The sequence below is a fragment of the Medicago sativa genome, chromosome 6, assembly GCF_051527215.1.
Source record: "Medicago sativa cultivar Bolivia chromosome 6, Bolivia_mono, whole genome shotgun sequence".
Classification (NCBI taxonomy): domain Eukaryota; kingdom Viridiplantae; phylum Streptophyta; class Magnoliopsida; order Fabales; family Fabaceae; genus Medicago; species Medicago sativa.
In genome coordinates, this window is record NC_140754.1 from 9,610,520 (window position 1) to 9,620,000 (window position 9,481).

At 33.1% G+C, this 9,481-nt stretch overlaps 1 long non-coding RNA gene across 3 annotated transcripts in view; it reads right to left on the reverse strand.

Moving 5' to 3' along the window:
• Positions 1–6,986: 6,986 nt before the first annotated feature.
• Positions 6,987–9,481, reverse strand: part of LOC146912651 (uncharacterized) — a 3,428-nt gene continuing 933 nt past the window's right edge. Inside the window, exons 3-8 of one of the 3 annotated variants that reach the window (XR_015016799.1) lie at positions 9,306–9,479; positions 8,622–8,713; positions 8,313–8,384; positions 7,851–8,096; positions 7,620–7,691; positions 6,987–7,378 (exon numbers count right to left, since the gene is read on the reverse strand). This is a non-coding gene — a long non-coding RNA (uncharacterized LOC146912651). Of the gene's footprint in view, positions 7,379–7,537; positions 7,692–7,850; positions 8,097–8,312; positions 8,385–8,621; positions 8,714–9,305 lie in introns of all 3 variants that reach the window. The other 2 variants (XR_015016801.1, XR_015016800.1) reach the window with 2 other exon arrangements.

Consider the following 9,481-nt stretch of genomic DNA (forward strand, 5'->3'; position numbering starts at 1 on the left):
GGTAAAGAGCAGGATTCAAAAGATTACTCAGTATTGGGCTGAATGAGTTCCTTTCAAAAAAGGCTACATCCATTTTTCAAAGGGATACCAACAAATTAAGCGTAACACATTACGCTTCTTCAATAATGGAAGAAGTCAAATTCATTCTATGATAAAAAAAACTAGTTTTTGCCACAATTTAAGGAGGTGTGGCTGAAAAATAGGATGTGAACAAATAAATCATGCAATTAAAACTTGCCAACTGTGTCTTGAAAAATTATTGATCCTATTTTTCTAGAGAAATAACATTTTCCTTAATATTAACTTTGTAATTTTATCACTTCAAAACTTATTCTCAAAATCTATAGTGAGTGTTAAAATTAGTGTTGACCATTTATTGATCATCATAACAAAGTCTCTAGTGTATCTAATAGTTAATGCTGAGACAATTAAAACTACATGAATTCAAAGAGAAATAAAACAACTTGATATTTCTTCAACCAATGATCACACAAGATTCAATTAATTCCAGAGGGCTTCAAAATAGAACAACCAACAACAATGAGTCAAAAATAAAAAAAAAAATTAGATAACTTAGGATACAAGAAACATAAAATAACTAAAGACCTACAAACTTTTATACAAATCATAATCTCATTATAGGTTTTAGGGTTTTTAGTATTTGTAAACTATTATAGCTTTAGTCATTATAGCTCATAATTTTGAATATAATCCCATGAAAATAGAGCTTATTTACCAAACTAGATTACTTGGCTAGAGTATGCTTAAATATGGGCTAGAAAAGGTTGACACCATCACATTTTTGGCTAAATCATTTACTAAACTTTTCATACGAGTGTATTTAATTTTGCCTATCTCAAGCAGTGGCGGATCTTCTTAGGGGCTGGCAGGTGCCATGGCATCCCCCAGAATTCCCTTATATACTATATTAGGTGTGTTATGTCAATAACAAATCGGTTGTTGCAGCGGTAAGGGATGCCATAAATTGGTAAAGGGTCGCGGGTTCAACACTTCTTGGTGTTCTTTTTAACATATTTTGTCTTGGTGTTCTTTTTAACATATTTTGTCTTTTATTTTTACAAGTTGTAGTAAAAAAACATTTCTGATGGGATTCGAACCCATCATCCCTTGGTACTTTCAAGGGATTTAGGCCACCAGGCTAGTTATTGTTTATGTTAGTTTTTAAAACTGTTTGATATATATTCCATAGAAGATTGGCACCCCCAACAAATTTACTCAAGATCCGCCACTGATCTCAAGGTCTGAAACATGGCATCAAGGATGACAAGGAATATAGGAAGGTGTATATATATCTAACCCTCATGTCCAACCATGATTTTACCAATCTACAACAATTTTAACAAGCACAATTGATTTCTCTACAACAATTTTCTCGGACTTTGACACATCGGCAATCACCCGAGCAGCGCTCTCCCAATACGTCAAATCTGCTGCTTTTCCAGCCCCGAGACCGCAAATTTTTGTCGGTGTATTGACAGATACAGACACTATGTCAGCTTCATAGACATGTTTTTTAACATCAGAGCTGAAGAAAAGTTCTTGCTGTGACATTGCTTTACTACATCACCAAGACCACGCTCATAGATTGGAAGTTGACTGTTGTTCCACGGTACAATGCGCGATTATGAGATATTGACGATTGCTACTTCAGTGGATGGACACTTCAATGCAACGACTGTCATTGTTGGACCCCCTGGATATCCTGAATCAATACAACGAATCTTCATCATTTTTCCTTTCCTAACCTATCCACAGTGGTGCTCAAATGTACGAGTAAATACAATTATGTATCAGTGAAGTTTTGGTCACATTTTGATCCTTAATGTTGTGGAGAATCGTGATCAAAGGCGTCTGATGCTGTCTCAATCGTGGTCACATTGTAGTTTCAAAAACCATTATAACACGCACCGAGGTCACGGTTACAGACCTTTATTAAAAACCCTTCAATAATTTGCTCATTTTCTTCTAGAATCAAAAAACAATTATAACAAAAAATGTCATAATCCAGATATAAAATTTTCTCTGTTTAAAAAACAAACTGAAATGTACATGTGCTTTGTCGAAGATATATTCAGTGATAGCTTGTCCCACATCGGATGTTTATGTAGCTTAGAGATGTAAACTATCATTATAATTGTGACCATAATGTAATATATGTTTGTTTATTACTCCCCAGTATTTCCCTGTAAACCTGCTACCATGTTAATTTTGCCAAGCCTCATTAAAGATTCTACATTGTTGTTTCATGCTTTAGTTCTCATATTCTGCCTTGTGTATCTATGTATATGACAAACTAGTTCCTTGCAACAGAAAGTAATATCTATGTATTGACAGATGAAATTCTTTGAGCTAAGAAAGCATTAGCTGCTAACTTGGAATGTTCAGCTGAACAAAGATTTCAGCAACACCAAAAAGTTGTTATATCGCAGCACATATACTGGTCGCAAACGTTTATTTAGAACTTCATTCTATTAGGATTTACGTTATGTTAAAAAAACAAAGTGATATGCACATGTGCTTTGTGAAACATATGTAGAGTGATAGGTTGTCCCACATCGGATATTTCAGAAGCATAGAGAGTAAACTACTATTATAAATAAGGGTTATGATAGAAGACACCTTGTGAATGTGTCTTTTATCATGTTACTTCATGAGCTTTTGTGAAAAAACGCCAACTTACTTTTATAAAGGTGTCTTTTAGCAATTTTATAATTAAAAAGTGAAAATTAAAAAGTGAAAATCACACCTTAAGGTGTTGTTTGATAAAAGACACTACCAAAAGGTGTCTTGTAACATAACCCTATAAATAATAAAGCGTGCCGCAAAATGTATAGCAATCTATGAAGCCCAGATACGGATACCGGTACGGGTACGATACGATACGGGTACGCGAATACGCAAATACGCAAAATTTTTAAAATTTAGGATACGATACGGCTAGGATACGTCAACAAAATTTTTATACTAAAACTTATATGTATGTAAAATACTTGAAGAAAATAAACATTGATTAAAAGAACTCAACACAAATTTTATCTAATGTTGATTAACTGAATCATCTCTCTCTCGTTACCTTCATTCACAAGAAGTATAATTTTAAGCGGTTCATCGAGAAACAATTCTAGTGATGCATATCTAAAATTTTGAATAATATATATCTCCACCGAATGTTTACAACATTGTCTCACTTTTTTACTCTTCATCTTTTTCTAGGATACGTATCTGTGAAGTATCTTATAAGTATCCTTGTGTATATGTGGTGTATCGTATAAGTATCCGTTAAAATATTTTTTAAAATTTAAATAATTAATTCGGATACTTCGTGGGTGCGTATCCGCGAGTATCTGTGGAGTATCGGTATCCGATACGTATCCGGTACGGGTACGTCTCCGTTTTGGAGTATCCGGGCTTCATAGATAGCAATCCAAAATTGCGATGCATCTCAATGGTAAGGAAGAAAAGACTATTAGTCATTACGTTCTTCATTATCATCAAAAACTAGGTTCATTTTCTTTTAAGAAGTGGGTTCGGATTTTTGGAGGTAATAAGAACTTAATATCTATTAGTTTTTTAAATAACAACTAGACCTTGCACCCGTGCTGCCGCACGGGTCATATTGATGGCAAACAAATATTCAATTATACTGTTAATTCATAATCTATTTGTGCAAATACAATGTTAAAAATAATAATACAACTTAAAAAAGGGAACAAATCATGTTGGTACATTACGAAAAAAAATTTCTTGTAAACAACATTGTATTTAGGATGATTTGAATGATTCAAAAATTCGCCGCAATCTTAAATATGAGAACCATCTCCACCATATACTAACAAATACATGTGTTTCATTTGTTGAAACTGACATTAAATATATGATAGTTTGTCCACAAAAATTAGTTTTCGAATAGTTGTTCGAAACGAATATCTTAATCATTTTGGATACTCGCCGCTACATAGGGAAACATAGAATTATGATTTGAATAATAACTAACTTGAGATCAGTTATGAATTGACTATGGGTAGATGTTGAAAAATTTCCTTTCCAGGAGAAAAAAGGCAAAGTTTATTTGAATGCATTTTGTGCCTTGTAACTGCAATCTTGGTTTAACAGTCACCACAATTTAAGTTATTAGATGCACTGATGGATAAGATAACATGGTTTCTTAGATTATCTTGCAGTGAATAATTGCATCAGTTCTTACTTCTTGAAAAATTAGAATATTAGCTATACGTAACAGATATGAAGTTATGATTGATAATAATAATGTCATAAGCAATGAGATTATAATAAGGTACGTTGTTCATAGAAGGTTGCTCGGAATGATAACATAATAGAGATCAGTCAGCAATTTACTATACTAAGATGTCAAATAGCGTCCTGTTCAGCATTAAGTGACAAAGTTTAGCAGAAAATATTGTGTACTGTAACTACTATGGTTTAACAGTCACCAAACTTTAAAACATAAGCTGAACTGATCGCATGCATTTTGTATATACAATGAGTTGCAGTGTAAGGTTTTAATCTGATGCTTTTTTCCAATCGTATAATAGAGTATGTTGCAGAGAAAATATATTGTCAGTTATCGCTTCACAGAGATTTAGGAAATTATTTATACTTAACGGATTCGAAGTGGTGATACCAGTGTAACTAAATGTGGACCTTTCAATACTCGTGTTCTTTTTCTCTTCAGATTCAAGTAACTATAAATGTGTGCACCTTCCTTAGAACGTACAAATTAAAAAAAAAAAGTTTAGAACATCAAAAGGTAAGAATTAAAAAAAAAAAAGTTCAGAACAATCAAAAGGTTTATGTCATTAGATAACAAAATTATAAATGTTCAATTCAGTAGTGTTAGAAGTAATGAAAAAATAAACAAACTAACCTAACAGGATAAACTCCATTCTTTCTACTGGACATGCCAACAGACATGAGTAAATGGAATATATGAATTAAGTAGTAGTAGTTTTAACACGTTCTACTATAATCACAATGAAACAACTTTTTTATAAGCACAATGAAACAATTGTTCCCCATCTGCAAAATGTGTAGACAAAATTTTATCAAATAAACAATAAAAGATTAACAATCACAAAATTGGTCCAGTAAAATGGACGAATTATAAATCTCTAAAATAATAGAGAGAAATACCGCAAATAGAGTCATTGCAATACCTATCAAAGGGGTAGTTCCCCATCCCGGAGCTACTTTACCATATTCTAAATTCAACGGATCTAGTCCATCTCAAGGAAGTTTGAAAATTGAAAAAACCAAAGAAGACACAATCAAAATAGATAGTTAACTGAATCAGATGCTACAGGAAATTTATTTGCAAAAGAATGAACACCGGATATCACACAACAATGATTAGAGAAACAGATTAGAGAGAACATACATACCTTCTATTAGTTTCTTTCTTACAGACAACATAATTCGAAGTTATTTAATTCCTCAATGATTCAGTTACTCTCAATTTCACAGCAAATCATCTAATACCATAAAAGATAAAGAATCACAGACAAAACAATAGTTGTAACAAATAAAAGCTAAAAAAAACTTAAATATAGATGATAGCAGCAGAAGAGGCATTGGTCTGTTTTCATAACCGCAACCACCACCTGAATTCTTCAACCTGCAGTGGGAAGGGTGAATTTCGTGTTTGTGATTGTGATTTCTGGTGATGCAATTTCACAAAGGTGGGGTCGGAAATTAGGGTTTTCCAACACTTACTTACATACCTGAATCGAAGAAAAGATCTTATGGGAAGAAACGAAAGTCCATCAAGGATGAGATCGCTAGAGAGGATAGAGGGGACTGCCGGCGACGGAGTCGTTGTCATGGTGGCGGTGATGGTAATGACGTGATGAAAGTTGACCGCGACGATGGTTTGTTAACGATGACGACAATGACGGTTGGTTAGTGATGATTGTTTGGTTACTGCACTGATGGTGTGGATAATGAATGGTGATAGTGAACAGAGAAGTGAGAGAGAGGGAGATGGAACAATGGAAAAAAAATGGTGTATTGAAGTTGAAAAAAAAAGAGATGATACAGATAAAGTAAAAGAGATGGTTTATTTCGATTTTCATATATAAGCATCAAATTGACTATATCATTAGTTGTTGACATGTTTAAACAATGAATAAATTTTTGGAATAAATTTTTGGGTTTAGATTGCGAAGGAGAAAAAAAGGTTCAAAACAGTTTGGAAAGAAAGGAAAAAGAATTAATTGGTTTTTAGAAAAGGGAGTTTAATGTTGGATATCATGTAGTGAAGCCAAATGATATCACAAAAATAGTAAGTGGCTTGGTGGTTAAAATGCTTTGAAATAACCAATATGTCATGAGTTCGAATCTTGGAGAGAATTTTTTTCATAAATATTTTTCAAAACCCTCCAAAAAGGCAGGAGGACACAAAGGTAATTGTGAGACCTAAATTAGGTTTAGGGGTTCGAATCTTGGAGAGAATTTTTTTCATAAATACTAGACCTTACACCCGTGCTGCCGCACGGGTCATACAAATTGCATATATGTAACTCATAAAAGAAAATTTTAATAGTAAGTATCAAACCTTGAAAATAAAGTTTATAATTCGGTTAATACAATTGGGACATAAAAAGATACATTTCATATTGCACCCGTGCTGTCGCACAGGTCATATACATCGAAAATGTAGCATGCAAAAACAAAATGACATATTACATACCCAGCTTAAAACCTTACTATAATAAATACAATTATTTTTGAAGTTTTTCATGTCTACACATTGCGGAAAATTTCTTTGAAAACTACGTTTGAAGTACTATCAATGCAAACACCATCCTCATCAGTTAGCAAAATTTTCAAACTACTCCTTGATGAACCTATGTATCACATGAGATATTGATCATGAAATATAAGTTGTAAAATATAATTACATTAGTATCTATGAATCTATAACCATTCTAAAGATCTGGAAAAATCTTGCAAAAGTTTATCCCTTCAAATATATTTTTTTGTACTAATGACCGTAAATATTTACATCGAACAACAAAAAGAAAAAAATGAACAAAAGCAATAGAAAATACAAAACAAATTAAAACCCAAACCATTAACTATATATGATGAACCATTTAACCAACTAACATCCCCTAAATATTGACAGAGAAGTCTGCAAGAACATACATCTAATAAATATTTCTTGTACACCCATTATGTATCTCAGTTCATTAAGCAGTCAATTTTTCTATTGTTGATCTTTGTTTAATTTGGTGCAGCTGCTAAGCATTAGTCATTGTATATCATTTCCCGAGATGAACATATACATTGAGAAAGGGTGATTGGGAGAAGAAAGGAGATTTTGTTGAATTAGTTTTATCTGCAGAAAATGAAGGAAAGAGGTGAGGGAGACGAAAAAGTAGAATGTTGCTGATTGTAATGGATCATAATTCTTATTTATGGATCATAATATGATAGTAATGACACAGTCAACGGTATTGAATACTTTGGAAAGATACATTGAATGTTGATAGAATACCAATAGATGTGAAGCACTCTAGAAGTGGAAAGAGATCTTTGTGTGAAGCACTCTAGATGTGGAAGAAGGTTGATTAACATACCTGATTCAGCTCTCCCCCAACGGCTTCAGCTAGAGTTCCAACAGCATCATATACAATTCTGAGGTTTCGCCTCTAAGGTATAGTACAAAAAAAACTACAATTAAAGATATCTGACCATGCTTATGATGAGAAGGACAAAATACAGTGACAATAAAGAGATAGTGCTCTTCCGTATATTTTTCATTTCACATTAAACATCAACACAGAACTGTGATAACGTCGGCAAATCACCTGATATTTCCCAAATCAGGTGCTTTAATATGATTTCCAAGTGCGGTGCCAGTGCTACTAAGGCCTTAACCCATGGTTTAGTGTAATGTTGCCAATAGGAAATTGTAAGATATGGCACTTAGCTTCAAACTTTTTTATTTTCTCTTGCATCTTTATGTCAAACTCATCTGCCCTGTTATTTGCTTGCTGTCTTTCCGTTTCAGATTGTTGATGACATGAAATTCACAGTTTCACATGTAGTAGAACCTGTTGAAAGGGGCATTGCAAAGATAAACAAAACATTCCATCAGACTTCAGAAAATGTAAAACACCATGATGAATAGAGGAAGAGAAACACTAAGGTCAAGATGACAGTTACTTCGTTCCCCTGCAATCATGGAGAACATAATTTTTTGATGTTCACGACAAACTTGTTGAAGGAAGTGACAGTGATAGTGGTTTGTCCAATGGAAAGAGACATACCCATTCCAAGGCATCACCCTCCAGATTTTTGAATTATGATCTATCAAACACAAAATGACATTGATTCTCGAACTGCAGTAACACATTAAAAAATAATTCAAACATTTTGTAATCTCAATTCAATATGAAAATATGCAAGGAATCACTTAACACAGTGCTACTAAGGCCTTAACCCATGGTTTAGTGTTATGTTGCCAACAGGGAAAAAATATGCCAATTTCTTTCACGATAGTTAACAAAAAATCATACAGCTTTTATTTTTACATCGGAACATAACACAAATAGAGAATCTTGAAGTGAAATTCTTACAGGAGTTGATTGTGTTACACTTCAAGCTGTCTCCAACCACCGTGAGTCAGTCGCCAGCGTTTTCAAGCCCTTTGTCTCAATCATTGCCTGAACTTAAATATTACACATAAAGACACAAAGTCAGAAACATGTCCCTAACAATGACATGCAGAGGAAAAGAAAGTTAAGGCAACTCAAATGATTCCCAAGTAAAATCAAAAGCAAAGTTTAAACTTAACATGTTCTTATTCATGAGAAATTTATTCCAAACAACCTGTAGGTTGTAGATTAACCCAACAACCAAATCTGAAGGAACTAAATTGGGCTCATATCATGGAAAGATCATATTAAAAAAAGAACACTTTACATACTAAAAATATTATAAAGAACATCAGCCAAATCCTATTAAATTGAAGGAAATACATAGAAAATAATGTAGAAATATTAAAAGCAAAAAATATTAAAAGAATTCTGAATTAGCTTTCAAGACAAAATTAATTTTTTGCTTATGATCACACAAATGCGGCCAAATATTAACGTAGTGCATTTAAAAGAACATATAGCTTTCAAATACTAACCAAATATTTTAACTCAAATGACAAAAAAGAGAATAACAACAGATTCATTACACAAAATTGTTAAATAGTCCTTGAAGCTATTCAACCACTACAATAAGAAATTGAGAGTTTTTAGAAAATGACTTACTGCAATCACTTGCCAATAGCTATTTGACATTGTAGCCTTCACTTGGCTCTCATATTGCTGCCAGGAGAGTAAATTCTCTCTGTGAATACACTGCTGAACACCGTGCAGCAACAAAAGCATCCCTCAGCGCTCAATCCAAACAACAATACTTTCTGATCGGATCAGATTCAACCCCT